Source organism: Cygnus atratus, chromosome 1, assembly GCF_013377495.2.
Source record: "Cygnus atratus isolate AKBS03 ecotype Queensland, Australia chromosome 1, CAtr_DNAZoo_HiC_assembly, whole genome shotgun sequence".
Classification (NCBI taxonomy): Eukaryota; Metazoa; Chordata; class Aves; order Anseriformes; family Anatidae; genus Cygnus; species Cygnus atratus.
In genome coordinates, this window is record NC_066362.1 from 40,742,136 (window position 1) to 40,765,462 (window position 23,327).

Below are 23,327 nucleotides of genomic sequence, written 5' to 3' on the forward strand. Positions count from 1 at the left end.
AAAGCCTCTTTTTCTAAAGGAGTCTGCAAATAATATGAAGGACTTTGGGTCACATCAACCCTTACTACTGTGTTAACTTCAAGCCCTACCTAGCTGTGATCTCCAAGTTGACAATGGTCAGCTAACTGTTCAACAAAAGTTATCTGCTTCTAGTATTACTAGTACATTTTTTTTATACACACAAATATACACATGCTCACACACAGATTATGTTCTACAGGCTTAGCCACTCCTTGCAGTAAAGCAGACGCTCCACAGGCCCTGTCTGTATCATACGCAGACAGCAGGTACCACTGGCTCTATACCACGGCAAGCATAAAACTAAAAAAAAAAAAATAAAAAAAAAAAAAAAAATCCACCACCAAACCAAAACACCAGAACCATGCTACAGCAACAAAATATATAAATATATCCTCCCACCCCAAACTAGCAGCCCTCCACAGTGCCTGAGCTATCAAGAAGGAACACAAGGTTATGATCATGCCCCCTTCTAAAACTGCAATCTTCTGTAAAGAGCTAAAGCTTTGATTAGTCATATGGTGCCCAGAGTTGCAAGGAACGAGACAGAAAATTCCCTGCAGCAAGTTAACCACGACCTGTGTAGGAGACCAAGGCAGGAGAAAGATGACAAGGAATCAGGGAAATCAGAACGGGCAGTTTAGCTGGAGTTGCAGGAAAAAGTCGGCAGGTTGTATATGACACGAGAAAACAATCCCAGATGTCCCTTCCTCAATAAAACTAACACGTGGAGGGTCCTCACCATCCCACTCAAGCAGCGCAGAAGAGAAGAAAAAAGGCCACTTTGACTCTGGACAGGGAAGGTCCACCTGGTGTATGCACATCCGCTCTTCAGGAAAGCTGTGCGAGTCTTCTTCACTTACAAGAGGTAAGTGATGAGCACGTTACACCCACCTGAAGCACCTAACACGTCAGCTACAAGCAGCACGGTTGGGCACGCAGTCACGCTAAGCTCACCCTACACGCAGCTTCAGGTAAGAGTTTTACAGCCTTCTTCAATCCTCCTTCTTCCCGCTGGCCCCGTGTCACTCTATCTTTCATAGCTGCTCCAACTAGAAAACAACAATCAGAAAAAAGCAGCGATACCACAGAGAAGCACAGAGCATTGTGAGCTCTGCCCATAATAAAATCAAATAGCAGAAGAGCACGTCCTATTCCGAGACCGCTGTCCAGAGCTGGAAGACACCTAAGTCTGAGCACCAGTATTGATCCTGCAATTTCTGCCTGAGGACCTTGACCTTGGCTCCCCCGTACAAGATCTAAATGACGACTTCCGATGCACAGACCCCTCTCTTCCCTTCCCAAAGGTTTTCTATATTAAATTCTGCTGGCACACGACCAGTTACTCAATTCTACAGCTCAAAATGGCAAAATGAAACATTTTCAAAATTTAGATAAAACCTGGCATGCTATACTCAGCCCAAAGGTTGGCTTCATAATGCATGTAACAATCCCAGAGGCTGGTCGAAGCCAAATTATTACAGCATTTGCCCCAGGTTTGCAGTGCAAAGGCCATTAACAGCGTAGCTGATGCGCAGTACCTCACTGCCTCAATGCCAGCTAGAAGGAGACTGAGCGGTCAGAAACCCTCGACTCACACAAAGGCGATGCCCACGTCCACAGAATTGTGCCATTTTCCCTTCCCGATCACAGTAGTTACTATCTGAGTCTTCAACAAATCATGTTTGGTGTATGCTTTGATACATACTTTTTTTAAACTCTGCTTCAGCTGCTACACAGACTTTGCTTCATCTAGACTTGGATTAAACACATTAGTAATAACTCAAAGATTAGTGATAATGTTTGCTAAACAGCAATAGCTGTGTCACTTGTCTTCATTTCTTGCCATTTTCATCACATTAATAATTCACCTCAGGACTACTGCCATATTTTTAGGACTAGTATATTAGGAAACGATAAAACTTCCCTTGGGTACCATTCTCACACATCATCCTAATGCCCCTGGATACTTTATTCTTTATTTACACGTGGACTATGCCTTCATAAAAATCAGTGTCTTTCAAGTGTTTGAAGTACATATACTTTTTTTTATGTTAGTCTTCTAGTTAATAAAAAACAAACATTAAATCTTGAGTGCTCAATAATCCCTCAAAGAGCAGAACAGCAGCTTTTAAGACTTGTAGAAAAACATGGCAATACTGCACAAGTCTTTTACCCCCAAGCAGCTCAACTAACAGATTTTGAGAATGCTTTGTGGGAGAAAGACTGCATCTCTGCCTGTCCCATTAAAAGGCATTTATAAGCTGGTTTATTTTTCGCCGTCTTGTGACAAATTAAAGCAGAGCAACTCTATTTTTCATATAAGCCAAGAGCTTACTCAAAACAGAAGGCAGTTAATTATCAGGCTTTGCCATTACAAGGCAGGACATCAAGCAAAACCCTTCCTTCTTGAGTAGCACCGGGATGCACATGCCCAGTGTTTGGGGCGGACTACGCTACGCCTAAGAGATTTGCTGCAGTGATGTATGCCGTATACTGAAACCAGGAACTTCAACAGGCCCCTACCGGTTAAGTTCATTGCTATCTTTTAGTGTTCTAACTTAGGATCAATCTAGCTTGATGCTTTTGAAGTCTTCTTAAGAAAAAAAAAAGACACAAAGCCACATTTCACACTCCAGGAATTTCATTCTTCTTTACTGGAAGGATTTCCTGGTATATTATTTTCATCAAGAAACCTAAGCAAAATGAATCACAACACTTTTTTGGCCAGACAACAGAAATAAACTTAGCCCTGTTTTGTTTGCTTTTTGTTGTTATTTTGCTTGTTGTTTTTAATTACACAGGCTGTAATCAATTGAAGTTGACAGAACTGACTACAGTGAAATATTAAAAACTATAAGAACGTCCTTGGAGAACTGGATTTATTTTTTATAATAAACTACGCTGGAGTTATTTGAATACATATTTATAGTTCATTCATTACATGCGCTATTCATGCAGATACTTTAATTAACATAACGCAACGTTATAAAGCGTACTGCGGGGTTGGGAAAAAAGTAACACAGGCAAGTTTTCTAAACCATGGAAATACTGAATTCCAACAGTAGCAAAATTGATGCTCAAGGCAAACAGATTCAGGGTATTACATCAAAATCCGCACAGGAGCAGCACCAACAAACAGGTACAAAATAGGCCAGTGGAGGTATATACTGAGTGCTGTTTCACAAGCTAGTTTTTCCTCACTTGTCACGGCTTTTTTTTTTTGCCGAGCACTCCAGAAGACAACTGCTTTGAAGATTTTACAGCTAATGTACAGCTTTTTAAAAGGTGTGCCAACAGCGAAAAAACAGCCTTGGAAATAGTGTCAGAATGTAGCTTGGATTTGGACTATATGTCATATATGTCAGGAAAGTTGTCCAACATATAAAATACATGGTAAAAAGGTAAAGAACTTAAAACCTTGTTTTTTTTTGCCATACTCCAAAAGCTGTCTCTGTTGTTGACAATAAGCTCCACCACCCAGTTTTCTACAGGAGTTCATTTAACAAAGGAAATACATCACATAAATGCATCTTGCACAGCTTCTACAGAAATTATAACCCCTGGAAAGAGTGGGGCAGAGCAGAAGCCACCCTGGTACAGCCTTTCTGTCTTTGTACAGAAACTCTATGGATCTGTAAGAATATTACTGCATGAAAGAGAGTTTCAAATGTATAAATTAGAGCACAGAGCAGGTGACTTCTTCCAAAAAGTGAAATCGTACATCTACCTACTGAGGGGAAGAGAGGTCCCGTTTCCAAGGCTCCTGGCTGACTTCACAGGCTCTCTGCAGCTGGACACGGCTGCAGCATGGAAAAAAGTTCCCCCGCTCCACCCATGAAGGGGCCTAGCAATTACATTTAGTTTGGATGCCACCTGTAAAGGCAGGGAACCAGCGCTGAGTAAAGCACGCGCACAAACGTAGCTTCGCTTTCAGCAGCTGGAGCGTGGATGGCAGCGCGGACAAGGAGCGGACACCGCTGCCATCCTCCCATGCGAGCAGCACGCTCGTCATCTGACCCCGTCTGCAAGTCTGCCGGCACAATGGCACGCTCTAAAAGGGACAAAAAAAAAACACAATGAACCCATTAAGCAAATGAGTTGCCTCCATTTTATGCTGCATCTGAGGGTATTGATGAGCGGGAAGAAAAACTTAAACGGTTGGCACTTCAGAGTCAGGCCCAAGTAACACATGTTACCTTCTAGCCACTGCGTAATAATATATTTGCTTCAACCAATACATTTTCTGTGCATTAGGTAGTTGATTGCACTACTCCAAATGGATATCTAAACTGGCTCAGTTCTCAGCAGGACACCGATAACCTAATTCTTGTGATGGCTTTCCACTGGAAAAGTACCAAGAGAAACATCACGAGAGCTCCTGATAACTCAAAAGAAACTCCTTACATAATGGAGCTCTTATCGGACGCAGGTAATGTCATGCAAGTAAGGAGACTGGCGATCTCCTAGGGCCATGTTAAATATTTGTCTTCAGGCTGCAGCCGCGCTTAGAGTAGCTCTCCAATGACAAATGATGGTAAACCCATTCCCCTGGTACAGGACAGCACTGCAATTTTCGAATCCCACAGTCGCAAAACAAAGAATTGCAGCTCAGGCAGCCAAACCGTTTTAATGCCTGCACGATATCCCATCTATCCCTCCTGTGCTTAAGAGCAGCACCTGCTTTGTGAAGGGTACAGGTTCACTGCCACCCAGAAATCTGCACGGCGAAGGAGGCCCCTCGCTCATCCCCCTGCCTCCTTCGTTCAGCTCCATGAGGTTCCTCACCTCCCAGCTCCCCAGCCTGTGGGGATCCCTCTGAACGGCAGCACAGCCCTCCGGGGTATCAGCCGCTCCTCCCAGCTTTGGGTCACCAGCAAGCGTGTTAAGGGGGCGCCCTGTGCCATCAGCCTGGTCACTGGTCAAGAAGTCGAACAGGACCGGACCCAGCGCTGACCCCTGGGGGACACCGCTAGCTGCAGGCCTCCAACCAGACTGTGCACCACCGAGCACAGCCCTCTGAGCTCTGCCGCCCAGCCAGTTCTCAACCCACCCCACTGTCCACTCATCCATCCCACACTTCCCTAGCTTACTCACGAGGATGTTACAGGAGGCGGTGTCGACAGCCTTACTGAAACCAAGGTAGACAACACCCACAGCTCTCCCCTCATCTACCCAGCCAGTCGTCCCATCACAGCAGGCTATCAGGCTGGTTAAGCATGATTTCCCCTTGGTGAATCCATGCTGGCTACTCCCGATCACATTTTTAGCCTCCACGTGTTTGGAGATGACCTCCAGGACGAGCTGCTCCATCACCTTTCCAGGAACGGAGGTGAGGCTCACTGGCCTGCAGTTTCCTGGGTCCTCCTCCTTGCCCTTTGTGAGGGCTGGAGTGACACGGGCTTTCTTCCAGTCCTCAGGCACCTCTCCTGTTCTCCACGACCTTTCAAAAGATGACGGAGAAGGGCCTAGCAGTGACATCCACCAGCTCCCTCGGCACTCATGGGTGCATCTCATTGGGGCCCTTGGCTTTGTGAGCGTCAGGTTTGCCTAAAGGACCTCTAACCCGCTCCTCCTTGACCAAGGGGAAGTCCTCCTTTCTCCAGCCTCTCCCTCTCATCTCCAAGGTCCAGGATTTCCGAGGTCTTAGAAGTGAAGGCTGAAGCAAAGAAGACACTCAGTAGCTCTGCCATCTCTGTATCCTGTGTCTCCAGGGCACCCACCCCATTCAGCAGCAGGCCCACATTTTCCCCAGTATTCCTCCTGCTACCGATGTATTTGAAGAAGCCCTTCTGGTTGTCCCTGACATCCCTGGCCAGATGTAATTCCAAATGGGCCTTGGCCTTCCTCATTGCATCCCCGCACACTCTGACGACATTCCTATATTCCTCCCGAGTGGCCTCTTCCATTACACCATAACTACAAGAGGGAAGCTGAGCACCCAAGTAAGCAAGTTTCTTAGCTCAGTGCCACTTGATGAATATCTAAGCAGAGACTTAGAGCATCATCACACACTCCCGTAAACTTGCAAAGACTGCAGGAACGTACGACCTGAATGTATTAACCAGAGCATGAGATCACTCAGTGCAGTACTTGAGCAAACACTGCCCGTGCTTCACCCAGAGAACTCGCTTCACCTGTGGAAGCATCCTTTTTACAACGTCTGAACAGTAATTAGAAAAAAATTTCCCCACAAAATCTCAAGCAGAGGAACCTGCCACGTACCTGCCAAAAACTGTTTCACAACTCTTAAAATGAATCATTTCTGCTTTAGCACGCAGCCTACAGCCTTCAATAATTTATGAATTAGCCAGCAACTGAACCTGCATTTACCACACAAATCTCCTATTAATAACACTCCCACTACTTAACATCATCAAGTTTTGAGTAACGTGCTGTTTGCCTCAACTCTCCAAATCACCTGTAAAAATATAACAACTAAAGAACACCTCTTTGTGGAAAACATGCCAACTACTGAGATGAGGCACTGTATAGGTATTTATATATATAAAAAAAAAAAGCCTACTGTTCATGGGACAAACCCTGTGCTGGAATGTTTCTGCCGTTTGAAGACTCAGGTAAATCATTTACAAGCTTTGTTACTTTGGGGGAGGGGAGAGGGCAGGGTGGGCACCAGCTTACTATCAGTTTCAGACAAACGAATATTAAAACCGATGCATCTTCTTCTGATGCATAATTCCTTAAATAGCCAGTGATAAAAAACCACCTACGACATACGTTTCCCTAAGTTGTGTAACAATACCGACTTTGATAAAAAAAAAAAAAGTATTTTTTTCATGGGTTTAAATGATGGGTAGTATAGCTCCCCTCCCAAACCCAAGTCTTTTAAAAAGTAATCTCCCGGTCTTCAAAATATCGCGGCTTCTGCTGGCAGGCAAGGAAAAGGTAACTCTGAAAGAAGCAAGCTGCTTTCCCTCATCTCAACAGAAGAGTCGTATTAACATCTTCTGCAGTACTTCAGTATAAACACTGGGTGACAGGACCATTGCACTGGAAAAACGTGCGAACAGGCCATGAACTAACCCAACCTTAATTGCTGCGAGAAGACTTTAAAACGAGATATGAAGGGAAACGGTTGAATGAAAAAACAGAGGAAGATCGGATACGCACACTCCAGCATCGTGTCAAAGTCACTGCAACCTTAGGAGCTTTCAGAGAGATAGATGTAACATTTTTACTGGATGAAGGATCAATATTGCACGCTGAGGGAAAAAGCTAACGGAGCTAGAACTCCCACCTACAACCACGAGTGTGACGAAAATGAGGATTATTTATTCATCTTGGACCATAAGTAAAAGCTACTTCTTCAAAACGAAAATCTTGCTTCCCAAATGCCTCTTACCATCTGTCAAACACTTTCGGCTGCTCTCAAGAGGCTTTTTATGCTACCATATACATTACATCTGCAACAGATTTTCTTGTTGTAGAGTACAGATGGAATAAAGCATTGTTTTATAACAAACACAGCAAAACACTGCATGGGACTTAGACTGTGTGCAATCCAGAACCAGCCACTCCGAACAGAACCCTTCTGACTAACGTCTAACCCTTCCGCTAATCAGCGCCCTATTACAACAACCGTTTCCTAAACACCACTCAGTTCACAGGGTTCAACACTTGACCTCTAAAAGAGAAGCACACATGCAATGTCAATCCTCAAAAGCTCCACCAAGTCAATAGTATGAAATTATAAAAATGAATTAACTGCGACAAACCAGTTGGAAAGCGCGCGACTTGCTGTTACCATGAGCTGGCCAAGTGTTTCTTCTAGATAAAGCCACAAGGAGCTGCTGCTATTCTGCTTAAACTGATGGAGTTTGAGGCAGAGAAACCATGTCCTTTATTAAAAGTTAATTTATTAAAAAATACGTCCAAAATTATGCAGATTGTTCAAGCTTGGGGTTAAAGTAAGCGCACAAAGTAACAATACATTGTCTCTACTGATTCCCAAGCTTATGAATGTTAATTTTTCAAAGGAAACAACTTTTTGTGCTTTCTGGTTACAATTTAGACCTTCTGACATCTAAAAAACCTGCAAAAGCCATGCTAGTCTCAACATCTGCTCAAACATTTTCAAGGGAAGTCACAAGAATAACACAAGGCCCTCTGCATTGCTCCAGCTGTAAGCTGAGCTCCACTCTTCACTGTGTATTACTGGAAGAGCTGTAAGCAGCAGAGGGACGGAGGGAAACTACTGGCGGGCTGAAGTTAAACAGAAAGGTTATCAACTTTAACCAAAACACAAGACAACAGCAAAAGAAATCGCTCAAGCAAAATGCAGAAGCAGCCCTCTGAAAGGAACTGAAGCCTGTGGGAAAACTTCCCCCCCTCACCAAGACTGTGCCCATCACCTCTTGCATCTCAAAACAGAGGCACTGCTGAACTACACAGCTGTCAACTACACGTTATAATAAAAGCTAACTGAAAGGGCTGTTTAACAAAGTAGAAAAGCTTTATAAATTCAACATCAGTACAAACACGGAATGGGAAAGGAGGGGAAAAATGACGGTACTGTTCACTCAGTGCAGAACTGCTCGACATTTAGCAGCTGTACTTCTTACTTCCTCGCCGACGCACTGGAACAGCCTAAGTGAAGAGCTATGGTATTTCGTTTCCTGTAACAACAGGGACTGCGCAAGTACCTGCCGCAAAAACCTTTCAGCTGTTTCCCACCTCTTCAACAGCACATCTGCTACACAAGCAAGATCTGTATTAATAGTGTATCACATTAAAAGCTACAAATTACCTGACCAAGATTTTCACATTACAGTTTGGGGAATGTCATCGTCAACTTTGATGTTTGTAGTGCTTTTGTTACACTGAGCGCAACTGAAGAAAACCCCACGCTTTGAGGCAGTAAGACTACCCGGTTTCCTCACCATTTCTTCACTGACGGTCTTTTCACGTTTCCTTTACAATTCTCTAGTTCGCTGAACACTGTAAGATGTCATTCTGCTTTTAATCATAAAGCTGATTACCTCAGAGCTTGATGTAGGCTCATAAAAAATGCTGCTTGGCCCACTTGGGAGTTTCAACTATATGATGTCATGCAATTTCTGCAACAAATTTATTTTCTGCTCCCAAACAAAAGGCCGAGAGACTAACAAGAGAAATTATTTGACAGATTAAAAGTGACAGACAGATTTCACAGCATGGGAGGAAAAACCCCTCAGAAGAACGCCCTGGAAGCTTCAGAAAACAGTTGTATGAAATGCAGCAGGGAGGGTGGTGGTGGGACAGCCATCAGGGAAGACGTGAGCGCCGAACAGCTGCCCTGGCACGGTGTATTAAATATTGGCCAAAGTGCTCTACGCGAAGACTTACTGCAGGGCGAGGGGGCAGGAACACAGCCTCACAGGATACAAAGCACGCGTGGCTTCTTGTAGTACGTAGCTGCACTGGCATTTCATTGAAAGCATAAGGGCAGACAAAGGAAAATAGATGCTTACAAGTACCGAATTCCCTGGTACGCTTCTCGATCACTTCGACATGACGTTTATAGCCTCTAAACCAACAATCCTCAAACTTGTTATCCCCAAAAAATATTTCCTTCTAATCCCAGAGTTTTAGTTTCCTTAGGAGTGACACCCTGACACAACGCAGCACGAACTAAGGGAAGCACAGGCGCGGATCGGTCTGACTTTCCGTCCCGACTCAGCTCCCCGCACAAACCGCACCAGCCCAACATTTTTTTCCTGCAGCATCAGAAAACTCCTCCTTACGCTGTAAAAGTTACGGAGCTTGAACGTTTAGGCGAATCCAAGCAGTGCATCTGAGGTGCCCCAGGGGCTCGCAGCTGCGGGCAGGCACAAGAAGCGGATGGCCATTTTCTGATAATTTCGCGTTACAGCGATTTGACAGGACAGCGGGCAGAGAAGGAGCTCTGTCCCTCACTTATGTTTGACAGAGGAAAAGAAGAGATCTGTTCGCTGCCGGATCCGAGTTACATCAGGCTCAACGACTCACGTTACCCGCGGCACCTTCACAACTCCACAAGCAGAGCAGAGAAGCCCGACGGCGAGCCCGCGAGCGGCCGCAGGCAGCCGCCTCTCGCCTCAGCCGCCTTCAGCCCTGGTGCAGACGGCATCAGAAGAGCTCTGGGAACGGGGGGCTCCGCCGCACGCTCCTACCGAGTGGCACGATCGCGAACCCCAGGGCTAAAAAAGCCGCGAGCGCGGCCGCAAACCCGGCGCGGGGCTAAACCGCAGCCGGCCCCGGGAGGCGGCGGGGGGCTGCGAAACGGCACGGCGCGGCTCCGCCGCCTCCTGCACGCAGCGGGCAGCAGCGGCGCTTGGGGACAGCGGCGGGGCAGACCCGCTCGTTTCATTTTTTTTTTTTTTTTTTTTTTTTCCCCAAAAATTTCCCAAATCGGGTCGGTACCGAACTGGAGTTAACGGCTCGAGGAGCCCCGCGCCCCCCTGCCCGAGCCTCGCCCCCACCGCACCCCGCTCACCTCGCCTGCACCCCTCCGGCGAAGCGGCGCCGCTGGCCCAGCACGGCTCGGCTCGGCTCGGCTCAGCCCGGCCCGGCCCGGTACGAGCAGCGCTGCGGCCGTGCCCGCGCCCCTTCCCCTCCCACCCCCGTGCTCGTCCCCGCCGCGGCCCCGCCCCGCCCGGCCGCCGGCCGCTCCTCGCCGCGCGCGCGCGCACGCGTAGGCGCGCACCCCGTTCCCCGGTCGCCGCTTGATCCCCTCATCCGCCGCCGCCGCCGCCAACGGGCGGGTGCGAGCGCAGGCGCGCCCCGCCCCGTCACGGGGCTGCCGGCGGAGGGCCCGCCGCGCGGCTGAGGGGGGCCGTGAGGGGCCGTGGGGGCTGCCTGCACGGTTTTGTTTTGTGTTGTTTTTTTTTTTTTAAATCTCACAGAATCATTAAGGTTGGAAAAGACCTCCAAGATTGCCTGGTCCAACCAGCCCCCTACCACCAATGTCACCCATTAAGCCATGTCCCTGAGCACCACGTCCAGCCTTGCCTTGAGCACCCCCAGGGACAGTGACTCCACCACCTCCCTGGGCAACCCGTTCCAGTGCCTAATTACTCTTCCTGAAAAGAAATTTCTCCTAATTTCCAACCTGAACCTGGCACAACTTGAGGCCATTCCCTTTTGTCGCATCGCTAGTTACCTGTGAGAAGAGGCCGACCCCCAGCTCCCCATCTCATTACGTGTCCCCTCATAGCAGTTTTAAACGTGTCACTGGCAACATAAAACCACAGTGAGCAGCTCACATATCACGTTCCCATCTTTAAAATAAAATGAATACGTACCTTGGGTTTTCATCGCCTGCCAACTGATGCAACTGGAAGCAGCTGCAAACTGCTGAATAACTTTTGGAAATGCCGAGCATCTTCTTTCCACTTATGTCAAGAGAAAGTACTGTCAGTGCATTCAGAAAGTGTTTGGCACCTTTGGCAATGCCCAGGTAACTAATGATGCAGAAAGTTGTCAAAGGATTAATGTTTCCAACCCTGAAAATAAGACTTCCAGCTCAATCTATTTTTCAGAGTATTATCTGCTGTACCTCATTATGTAGCAGTGTCACTAGGAGTCCATTATCTTGGGCTAATGTTCCACTCGCAATCTTTTCATTCTGTTCCTTGAATAATCCGAGTTAATTAAAAGGCCGAGTATCTTTCATCAGTGCCTTTTTTTTCCTTTCAAATACTTTTGTAGAAATGTATGTATGTATCCCTGGCTGCAGAAGATTGCTTTTTTTTTTTTTTTTCCTTTCCCTCAGCAATTAGGTACAAAATGTTGAAGAATACAGAGAACAATTGTTTTCATTATTATGAATTATTTGAAGTTTCTTTGTACAAAGCTTTCTATAACTAAATGCTACTTCTCCCCAAAGGAGGGCTGTGGAACAAGATAATTCACTCGTTTAAGAGTTACCCATGCAGGTTTTCTCCCTGTAGAGCTTTAATTCATGAGTTTGGTTGTGGTCTGGCTAACGGGCTGAGCATGGCTTTGGGCAGCAGTTCTGGCCGTGCATGCAATTCGTGACTCATTCCCACCTTGCCTTGTGGCAGAGTGCCTTTCTTTTACAGCTGCTCCCACAGTCACCAGATTTGCCCGGTAACACTCTGAGAGCTCCAGCAAAAAACGTGCTCTTGAAGTCGTCCTGAACAGCCATGGCAGGTCACGGTGTCCGACACAAGGAATATGACACCAGGCAGGGGGGGCAGCTAGGAGTCGGTTCACTTTGCAAGTCCGCTAGGTGAATCCATGCTGCGCTTTTTGCTTCTCCTGGAGGTCACCAGTAAACTCCTATTACTCATTCCCAAAGTGCTTTCTTAGCATTACAGTGCTTGTATTTTGATCTGTGATAGAAGCGTGAGGCTGTCAGCACACCAAAACGGCAATTGTTTTATGGAGAAGCTCAGTCCTCTGCTCACATGGCTTAAACTGAATCGAATAAATGCTGACATAGGTTCTCACAGGTTGCACAAACCTGGATTATACCACAGACATTTTGTTAAGGGACCTCTTATGGTGAGGGGAAAATGACCACAAACCATATTTTCACATTTGAGGACCTGGAACGCTAATAAATAGTGGGAGTTTGTTCCTCACTCATTCGGACTGTCAGGTGGAAGAAACACTTAACTGGCACCACAAATACATTGAGTGGTGAAAGCATTTGCCTACATCACATGTGACTGTGTAACAGACCTGCTGTGAAGCATGCTCGTGACCAGGTATCACGTAGTGGACATGCTCGGGCAGCAGGGAAAGAAAGAACTGTTTTTCCTATAGGAAGGCCACAGCTACCAACCCTCCTTAATATGGGGGCAGAGGAAAAGGAGGTGGAAACTGCTGTGTAAAATGGGATGAGCTCTGCCCCATCATTGATACAGGCCTTTGATTAGAGCATGTGTTTTCCCTTCAAGCAGTAGGGCCATGGTGAATTTAAGGGAGGACCTGGTGTTCGAAGTAGCCAGAGAACAGCATGAGCAGGGTTGCTGTATAAGAGAGAGTGAGCTGGGAGCCCAAGGGGATAACAGAGGTGGCAGGGCAGGGACCGCACCAGCCAGGTCCCAGTTTCACAGCACCCAGACAGGACAGACTGGAGATGGTGGCCATGTTCAGCCAAGCGTCCAGGCAGTATCACAGTGGAGAGGTGTGTTCAAGGTGAAGCCAGAAACAAGATGCCTAGGCCACAGCTGGATCAGGTCCAGTGACTGCCAGATGAAACAATAGCAGTAAGACTGAGGTGAGGTCAAGCGAGGAAGTCAGCTCACACGCTGCGATCTGTATCAAAGGTCTCTGTGACCAAGAGTGGGCAAAGCTGTAGCTGATCTGCAGAACTGCACTCCTCTAACACAGCTCCTGCAAGGGTGGAGGCCCAGCTCTGAGCCTAAATAGAGGTCCTGGGCCCATGGGTGTGGGTGGAGGCCTCCCGTGAGGCTGCTCAGGGCCGTTAAGGCTTACTAGTGCAATCAGGGCACACGGGTCATCTAGTCCATTTCTTCTTCGCAGAATAAAAATTGCAATAATACATTGGAGCGAGCCCTTCAGTAACCTACAACTACTCCTTGGCAGAACTCTTATAAAAGGAAGAGTAAAATGGTGAACTGGAGAGACATACTATAAGCTAACATGATGCTCAAATGCAGGCATAAACAGCCTCTACCCGGAGTGTAGGAGCTTAGGACAGCGCTGCCATGTCACAGTTCCTTCCTAGGTTTATGTGTTCTCTGCTGTGCAATCCAAAAACAAGATAAAGCACTTTACAACATAAGCAGAACATGAAAAGGCAGAGTGTTTTGCTTTGTGGTTGTGCCTATCTTTGTGGGCTATGCTTAGGGCCTGCAGATGCTGTAAGAATACAAACAAGTTCTGTAAAGAAAAGAAGATAAGAAATTTGCACTGGTTTCAGATAACATACTTGCAGAGTCACTAGAGGATAATTCATTGTAATCCTGCAAAGTGTTATCTTATTATCTAGTGGTAACACATACTGCATGGGGCTTTACTGGGAAAATAAAACAGAAAAACTACTAAAAGGCAACACTAGAGTCTGAAGTAAAGCGTGCTTTCTGCGTTCCCGATGAGGGAGCTTTCTGCATGCTGACTATTTTTTTTCATTCCAGTTCCTCTGAAGTTCACAGCATAACTTCCTGCCTCGTCTGGAGGTGTAGACAGCTCTGAAAATCAGAGGAAAATAAGAAATTAGCCCACATGGAAATGAACTGGAAATATTGTATTATGAATCATCAATATGAGGGATAGCAACAGTTTTTATGTTTTCAGGGCAGCTGTTTCTTCCTTGCTCTTCCTAGAAATTTCAGCTTCCCATATCTCTCAAAGAGAACTAAGGCTTTTTTTCTTTTTTTTTAGCCTGAACACGTTTTTACAATAAAAGTTAAAATTGTGCTCTTGGTTATAATTAAAAAACAAACAAACAAATAAACAAACAAAAAACCTTGGTTATAATTAAAAAGCAGCTGGGATTGGATGGGGCAGAACAGCAAAAGACTTCTAGCTTAACGTTCATTGAAAATGTTTTCAGCCTCCTACTTACGAAAACGACTTTCAGAGAGTCTCCGTTGCCCTCTACGGGAGAGCCTTAGCATTGCTTATAGAGCTGTCAGCTCTGCAGCCACTGAGCACTTCTTGCCTCGCTGCATTTCCCTGGGATGTTTTGGGGAAGTTATTTGCACTGTGACATTATGAAAATCCGAATTAAAATTTTAAAAGAGTTATTATGTGTTTCCAAGAAGATTTTTCTTGATAGAAGTTAATAGTACCATTAACAGTACCATCTTTATCACAGTGCTTGGTAACATATGGTCATTTTAGAATAAATGTTTTGGAACTACTTACATTACTAATAACGGCTTATTTTTTCTGATCAGAAGCCAGCATTGAAATTAGAAACAAGATGGCATTTCAACTTTGATTCTAAAAGCTGTGTAAGAGGTAACTGATGTATTTCTAATTTACATTACAGTAAGTCTCATTGTCTTCAATAGGCTGGCTGTTGTGACTGCTATCCTTATGAAATGACTTTTGTCCACAGTAATCCATAAATTACTCCACTGATGCATGAGAATAATGTAAAAATCCAAACTTATTTTTCCGCCGTTAGATCACATTTTTATTTTATAATCTGCTGGAACTGCTCATTCTGTCATAGGCGTTGGCACTCCAGAATGCCATTACATATGTTCCTCCTTCCTTTTGATCTAAGCTTGTCTCTGTGAAATATGTCAGTCCTGCTCTTCTGTGTTATATTTAGTTATTTAGGAGTAAATATTATTTTTATTTAGAACTTAATTATTTATAGCATTTGAAGGTGGGGGTATTCAACTAAGACATTTTTCAAGTAACAGTATATTTTTATTCTTTTGCATCCGCAGTGTTCAAGTATTCTTAACCCTGATCTGGTTAGTCATTTTTGCAGTTTTCAGTATGCTCTTGTCTGACAAGTCCTCTTTAAATATCTGCTGGATCAGCTCCTCTGCTGTCTTGGAAAAGCTCCTTCTCTCCACGTGTCTCTGTGGCTTCCATTTTCTTGCTGAGTGCAATTATCTTTTCTAGCCTCCAGCTTCCATGTGGAGAATCTCACATTTGTCATACACAATGAACTGAGCCTGATAAGATTATATTTAGCTGTACGAGCAGGATTTTAATCCAGTAATCCTACTGAGAAGAAGTTCTTGGCAGCAAGGAGACCTAAAGCACCTGTTTCACCTGCTATTTAGTTTGCATACCTCTGTAGTCTGTTTCCTCAGAACCCTTTGTATTAGTATTTGGTGCTGTGAAAAAATGGTTAAAGGTACAAAAAGGATGATAAGATGTAAAGGGACATTTCACACAGAAAGCGAGCCCTTTCCTGGGTCTGAATAATCCTTTACAGTAATGAACTTCTTAACTCTTCATTATAAAGCTCTCTCAGACTTCAGTGGCACCATCGGGATAGCTCTTCTCCAAACTTCTAGTTCATTTGTTTTAGGAACTCCATACTGACTGCATTCTTGAAGGAGAGGTGGGGAGCAGAGAGGGAGTAGCGAAAAGCACCAATGCACTTGTTAACATACAGCTCTATCTGGTCGACAGCAGTATTGACTAGACCCTGTTCAGGCCAAGAGTACACAGTCATTAGTGAATCCAGATCTGAATTTCACAGCTGAGGAGTATGGGGCTGGTTCTGCACCACCACATGTCATTGGCAGTTGTTCCTAGGTGGAAACGTAGATAATTCTTCCTCTGCCTAAGAATAGCTACATGATTAATATCATCCTCCCCTCCCCCCGTCTAAAATTATAATCTGAAAGAGTTTTGCAGTGAGAAATCAAAAAAAGATCCTTGCTGGAGAAATAAACAAATTTCTTAAAATATGAGATACTTATTGCAGAGAAGGAAACTTCTATTCCTTATAAAGCTATCACAGGAAACCAAAGTGCATTTCAAAACTGGACTAGTGCAAGGATGAGATCAATCTAAGCTCTTTTCAGCTATTAGCTGATGCTGACAGGGTGGGATTCTTGCAGGTGCTGTGTATGCCTCTGGAGAGTCTGGTAAAGTCAGCTCCAGCACTTCCAAGGGTATTTTTCTGTGACAGCTTCTCTGAGGTGCCAGTCTTCTCCTTGTCCAGGACCTAGACACATATCACAGTGATCAGGCCACCACAACTGGATTTCCTCACAAAACATTTCCAAAGCTTACCACTTAGCCCTTCAGTTACCTACCACACCCTGACTCAAAGTCACTGGAATGTTAGAGAAATATAAATCCAGCACTTACTCCAAACTTGCTTGGTTTGACTAGGGTATATAGCAGCAGTTTCTACAGAGATCTGTGGGATTGCTGGAGTACCATTGGCACAATTCCTCCATCTCATGCTAGTTTTCAGGAAAGAACGAAGACATGCACACATTTAGGTCCAAGTGCTCCAGGTGGGACCTTCTTTTCCAGAACTTCTTCCTTGCTTCTTTGTGTTTTCTTCTTCAGTGAACAGAACATGAGAAAACAAAGTCATAAATCTGTCTTCCAAAAGGAGATTACCTGCTTGTGGTGGAAGGAAGGGACCTCCATAGCTGTGAAACTTCTTTCTGGTTCCTCATCAAGTCAGTGGGCAATATCTGCTGTTCCCTCAATAACAGGATTTTTATCAAGACTCTTGGTGTTCTTCTGTGGTTCTTTTTGTTCCCTGGGTTGACTCTTCCCCCCTGTTTTTTCATCGGATGCCTACTATACTTGATGGAATACCATCTGTAGCCTCGCTCGGGACAAAAGGAAGTGTTTGTAAGTTGGAATGACTGTGGGCCCTCCCTTCTCTTAGTCTTTTCAGCAATTTCTGGATAAGCAATCCAATTCAGCTAGACCATGACAGCTACAAATACACTCCCCTTGTGACTGGCTGCTGAGACTGATGCTTTAGGTGAAGCAGCAACTGCATTTGATCCTTAGCAGATTGCAAATTCAACTTTCTGTCTTGCTACAAGCCTCCCTCCTGACCTTTGATTGCTAGCTCAGCGCATACCCATAATGTATGTACTTTTTTATGTTTATCTTGGATGTCCTTAATGCATAATTCTCAAAGCATACTTTATTTCCAGGCCTTATCCTAACCTTAGGCAGGGCTAGTCATGTCTCAGCCCCTTCATTTTCTTGGTAGATAGCTAAGTTCAGTTACCGTCTAAATGCTTGATCTCTCCCACATCATTACTGAAACCAAAACTTGTATATTCACTGTTCGGAGTGCTTGGGGGGTTTTGTCGAGAAAAGTCTACTGCCACATTTGGTTTCTCTTTCACAGACAAGCATTCATTAATTCAGAGCAAAACACAGGCATCTCTCAGAGTCTTGTTAGGATTTTATTTAGCAGTAGGGCAATTGAATCAAGACTCCATCCACCTCTGCAAATGCGTATTGTGATTATGCAGTCCTTAGCCTGTCAGAAACATTTTCTAATCAGAGAAAGGCAATCAAGCAATTTTTTCTCTATTTCAGTTCTTGTACCAAACAGCTCTTGTATTATCTGACACTTATTTCTGTCATAAGAAAGCCTGAGATGTAGAAAACTATGCAAAAGCAAATCATCCGATGTGTTTCCATGTTATGCAAGACTGTTTTTCATTGTTCACCATGTTTTTGTTACCTTCTTAATATATTAAAGGCCAGTGTCTCGCATCTGGACCTTGACAGGCTGATGCTGATAAGCTGAGAGTTATGCACTCTATTTCAACATCTGTTTAATACCTATAAGCAAATGAAATATGATGTGTATAGCTCATCATTGCCCCAGCTACGGGAAACTTCTTGTCATTCCTCTCTGCTGCAACCTTGCAATCTACAAATTTAGTTGGAAGTTGCCTAGATGGTCCTGCATTTCTGTCTCATGAAATATCTGAACTGTCATTTCATTTTAGGTGTTTTCTGTGTGAACGCAGTTGTCATGAATCTTGCCCAAGAACTGCAGTCCAAAAGATTTGATCCCCTTATGTATTTGCAGAAGAAAATAGCTACAGAACTACTAATGATAATTCAAGTAGCCCCAGACATCTCAATATTGCGTGTCATATCTTACCTATAGGGATATGTGTGAGGGAGATGATAAATTGGCCTTGCTATCACCAACTGTGTGTGCATAGATAAAATAGCATTGCGGGAGCTAATGTATTATATCATCGAGGATGGAGGAAATTCTAGAGGCTTGCAAAACAGAAATCAAAGTGCCCGTTTTTGAAAGGATGGAAAGGGAGGAGAAGACAACCAAAGGAATTACACTTACTGCACTTGCTGTTCCTAGGAATAGACAAGAATAAATTATCTATTTGTAAGCACTAGAAGACAACAGGGTAATGAGCAACAGCTGACATTAATAAATCAGAACAAATCATGTCAAATTAATTTCCTCTATGTGAGGAACTTTCTGAATAGGGGGACAACATGATACGTCTTAAATTAAGTGTTACCTTAGTAAGTTTGAAAATACAGTCTGAATAAAGCTTCTGTAAGAGAGGGGTAAAAGGCTACCCTTAAACCTCTGGTTTAAAAATAAATAAATAAATAAATAAATGATTACCAGTGGTTCCTGTGGGTTCGAGAAAAAGGTTAAAGGAAGCATGAGAGTACCATTAATTCCATGTTCTCTGTTGAAATGAATCTGTGAGTTCTCTGGTAGTGATAGTTATGCTGGCTTCAATTTTCCTCTACCACTAAATTTATAGTGTAGAAAGTAACAGCCCAAACTGAAATGAAATTATTCTTCCACAGCTAGCACACTGAGCAGGTGTTGTGAAGAACAAACTTTTGAACAAATTAGAATCTGAGTAGACCGTGAAGAGAAATTATTGCTTAGCTTGAATAGAGGTCTTTCCAAAAAATTGTAATTCAGTGGGACTTGTAATTAAATCATCTAACTAGCAGAGTAAAAACAACAACAACAACAAAAAGCTATATTGGAAATTTCCAATAGTATGCACAATATGAAAATTTGTACATCTTTGTAACAGTTTAGAATATTTAATTGTTTCTTCACAATGAAGCCCAATGAGAAACAGAAAGACACATAGGAATCCGCCAATCTTAATGTAGCTCTGTAAAACTAAGATGGAAAAAGGCTGAAATCTGCTTAAATGTTTTATTGAATTCAAGTATTTTGCTAATATAACATAAACCAATTTCTAATAACAAAAGTTTTCTGAGAGACGAATAAATGGAAAGAATGCAGAGGAAGACTGGGAACATCTGCCAGGCAGGTGGAGCTATGAAATCCCACACAATATAGGCATACTATTCCTAGTTTTGAACAAACTCAAGTATATCCAATAAAAATGTTAAAAACACTCATTAATCATTTCTCGCTTGTGTAAAGAAAACTTCATGAAGCCAAGCCTGTGCACAGTGTTTGTCAGCAGAGTTTCAATTGTCTTCAATAGCCATGAAAACATTAAAAAAAAAAATGCTCTGCGGTTGGATACTTTTTTACGTGTATGTGTTTGTAGCCTGATTCTGCTCTGTGACACTTCTATACCAAGGAAGTGAAACCACCCCTTCCAACCGAGTTTCATGTGGGTCCAGATTCAAGCTTACTGCATTCAGAAAGCTGAAAACAGAATTTCATGGCCTGATTTTTTTTGGTGAAGGTTTTAGCTTAGCAAATAGCTCCATTGAATAACGTGTCTCATCACTGAAAATTGCTGAATCTGAGCCTAGGTGATTACTTCCAGTAAATTGCAGTGGTCCCGAACACGATCCTGCCTTCACGGGTAAGGATTCTGTTAAATCAGCGGGATGATCGTTGCAGTATAACCATGGGCAGGATTAAGAACGACCGCCCCTTCCCTGGCACTTCCCCCGCTCTCCTAACACTGCTGGTTAGGAGAATGCGTCCTGCCCTGGCAGCTCTGCAGCACCTCAGACAAATGATGTGGCTGTGAATTACAGAATGAAAAGCAACAGCAGAGGGAGGCATATGAATAGTTACAGGACAAAATATGTGGAAATGAGCCCTGAAAGCAAATGAGAGGAGAAGAAAAGCTGGCAGGACAGAGGGACAGAGAAGGGTAGGACTGCGCAAGTGGAAGGGGGAAGAGGTACTGCACTTGGGAGTCTCAGCAAAACCAATCCATTGCTGGGATTAATTGAAGGTGGAAGGACAGCAGTTTTGAACTTCCAGGAATTGCAGGGGGAAGGTGGGGGGGCTTAGTCTGGGGATTTTTCTTTGGGTCCTGTTGCAGGCAAAACACTCCACTTGGGAATTTTACTTAATTCATTGCCAGTCTTGCTACAGGTTGCACTCAGTCATCCCAGGTGGGAGGTGGGGTCAAAAAGCATGGTGGCTGCTCTCTGCCTCTCTGCCCTCCTCAGTTGTTACCCTCAGGCCTCCCTCGTGCTGCGTGTCCCCAGCAACATCTTCACAATGTCCCCAGCTCCTCAGACATCTCCCCTCTGTGGGAGCGGGAAGCTCCTGCGCTCTGAAAGGTTGGTGACTGGCTGCCAAAATGCCCTGTCTTTCAAAGTGATCTTACCCTAAAACCTTGGAGCTTTTACCTTCTGTTGTTTTTTCTTGCTCAGACCTCAGTTGAAGGGGAATCTCAGAAATCAATTTGCCACTAGCACTAAAAATGTATGTTTTTTTCTTTAAATTGGCACCTCAACACTACCATGTCTAGATTTAAACAAAACTTTCTGAAACTCATTTCATCAAAGTCGAGATTGCCACAGCTTGCTAAGGATTTTTTAAGATTTCACTGAAAACCTGGCTACATCAGTGAGGAGGTGATTTAGCTCTGGGCTTTGTATATTGAATTGTGGGGCAAAATGTCTCTCTGGTTAAGTTCCATTTCAACATCTGTTACAGTGCTTTCGAGCCTCTAGTTTTAGAGATATAGGGATACACCACAGTCGTCCTCTTTTTTTTAAGTCCAGGACTTAACATGGCTTACTTAGATCCATGGGTCAGGGTCTGATGCATAATGAAAGGATGCTGTCAAAACTCTCCATCCCAAAGATCTGTAACATAGCCCTGTCAAACTCAATGGGGTCAGGATTTTTTCCGTTATCTGGATGCCATGGGATTTCTCTTTTTTCACTGTTTCTCCCCTTTCCACTTTTGTCATGTAAAAAGGTAGCTATGAGGATACTAGTTTTGGGGAAGAATGTCATGGCAGCTTTCCCTGTGTGGATTCACCACGGCTTCTGTTACCACTGAGGGGAAGAGGGCAGCAGGCAGCCCTTCCACGTTGGGCTCCCTGGCTGCTAAGCAGAGCTGTAACTTTCACAGAGAGAAAGAACCTCAAAACACTTGTGAGCCCTCAGCCCATCTCACTTGTTGATTGCTTTCTAGTTCTAATACATCCGCATGTTGTTCTATTAGAACTGGTGCTCACATCATTTTCTAATTCCATTTTTCACTGAATATTTTCCAAAGCGTGTACACTCTGTTCATAGCAGATAGAGCTGACCATGAACTCCAAATCTACATGAAGCAGTGTTAAGGTATAGCGTGAGCCATGCCTGAATTATTACAATTGGGACCCATCTCTAGTGTGCATAACTAAAACAGTGTTCAAGCAAGTGCTTCATATGTCCTAAAATATGGCCTGGTGAGCTTGCAGAGTAATGTGCAGTGTATTCCACTGTAGAGTGCATTTGCCTGTTAAAAGGGAGATACAAAGATAAAAATCTGACAATATCTATATCAGGTGAATAAAGTATCTTTATTATTATTTTTTTTTTATTATTGATGGAAATATTGAAGTAGGAAATGAAGGAATTCGACCAGAGTTACAGAGGATAAACGTGCCAGGATTTATGACTCTATGTCTCAAACAAAGCAGAGCTTTGCCCCGATAAGAGCAGCGTATCTGTGAGTCATACACCGGGCTATCACCTGCAGGACCTTCCTTCTTCAGCAAAAGATCGAGGTGAGCTGCTCTTCCCAGGCAGCTTAAAACCTTCATTACAACTGATCACGTTACACCTCCGCCGTAGCTCCTTGCCGTTTGCATACTGAAGAGTCCTCTTGCTGGTGTCAAGTCCAAATAAAATGAATAGACTGTAGAATCAGCGCATACAGCTTGCAGATGGCTCCTATAAACACTCTCGCTTATCTTCTGTTCCTGACTACACATAAATCACTAGCTCCATCTGCCTGCTGTTTCTTTCAACGTCTTGGGCATTATAACTCATTAAGAGGTTGCAGGGAAACTCATCTCATGCCGCAAAGGTTTTTGCCAAAAAGCACAAGACACTGAACTCAACCCTCAGGAAAACACACGCGTCAGCATTTTGCTGATGATTCCACTGCAGAAAGAAATGCCTGGTTTATTTTAAGCTCCTGTCAAGGTAGAGAACAGGCTATTTGAAAGTCTGGGCTATCAGGGAAGAAATCCTCATGCCCTATTTTTCTGTGCTTCACAGTGAGAGGCAGTGATGGCAAGCACGTATCCTGACAGATTTCACTGTCATTCTTCTTGGCCTGGAGTCACTTTCAGTCCCTCCTGTGCCTGTGCTTGCCTGCTTACTATAAATAACATGCTCTCAAGAAAAAAATAAAAAATAAAAAAAATTGCAGCTTCTTAGTCTGCTGCTGGCAATAGGAAGCTATTTTCATGCTGCTTGTCAAGTATTTGGGGCTCTGGCTTGGATTTCTATCATCATGCCAATAATAAACAGATTGGTTGTGCTACATGTCGGGGGTGGTTGCAACACACCAGGTGAAGGAACGACTTCAAAATGCTCAGCTGCAGAGAGGGAGCAATATAGGATGATACAGTCTGAGGCAGAAAAGTGTGTAGGAAAAAAATGAGGGTTAACCAGAAATCCTCCGGGTTTGGGAG

At 44.2% G+C, this 23,327-nt stretch overlaps 1 protein-coding gene across 7 annotated transcripts in view; it reads right to left on the reverse strand.

Moving 5' to 3' along the window:
* The window catches only part of OSBPL8 (oxysterol binding protein like 8), a 90,989-nt gene extending 80,200 nt beyond the window's left edge, over window positions 1–10,789 (reverse strand). For 3 of the 7 annotated variants that reach the window (XM_050709462.1, XM_035543895.2, XM_050709450.1), the window contains exon 1: window positions 10,703–10,789. The gene's annotated coding sequence lies outside the window, so the exon portion shown is untranslated. Of the gene's footprint in view, window positions 1–760; window positions 877–912; window positions 1,071–10,492; window positions 10,618–10,702 lie in introns of those variants that run through there. The other 4 variants (XM_035543891.2, XM_035543890.2, XM_050709454.1 and 1 more) reach the window with 4 other exon arrangements.
* Window positions 10,790–23,327: the final 12,538 nt, after the last annotated feature.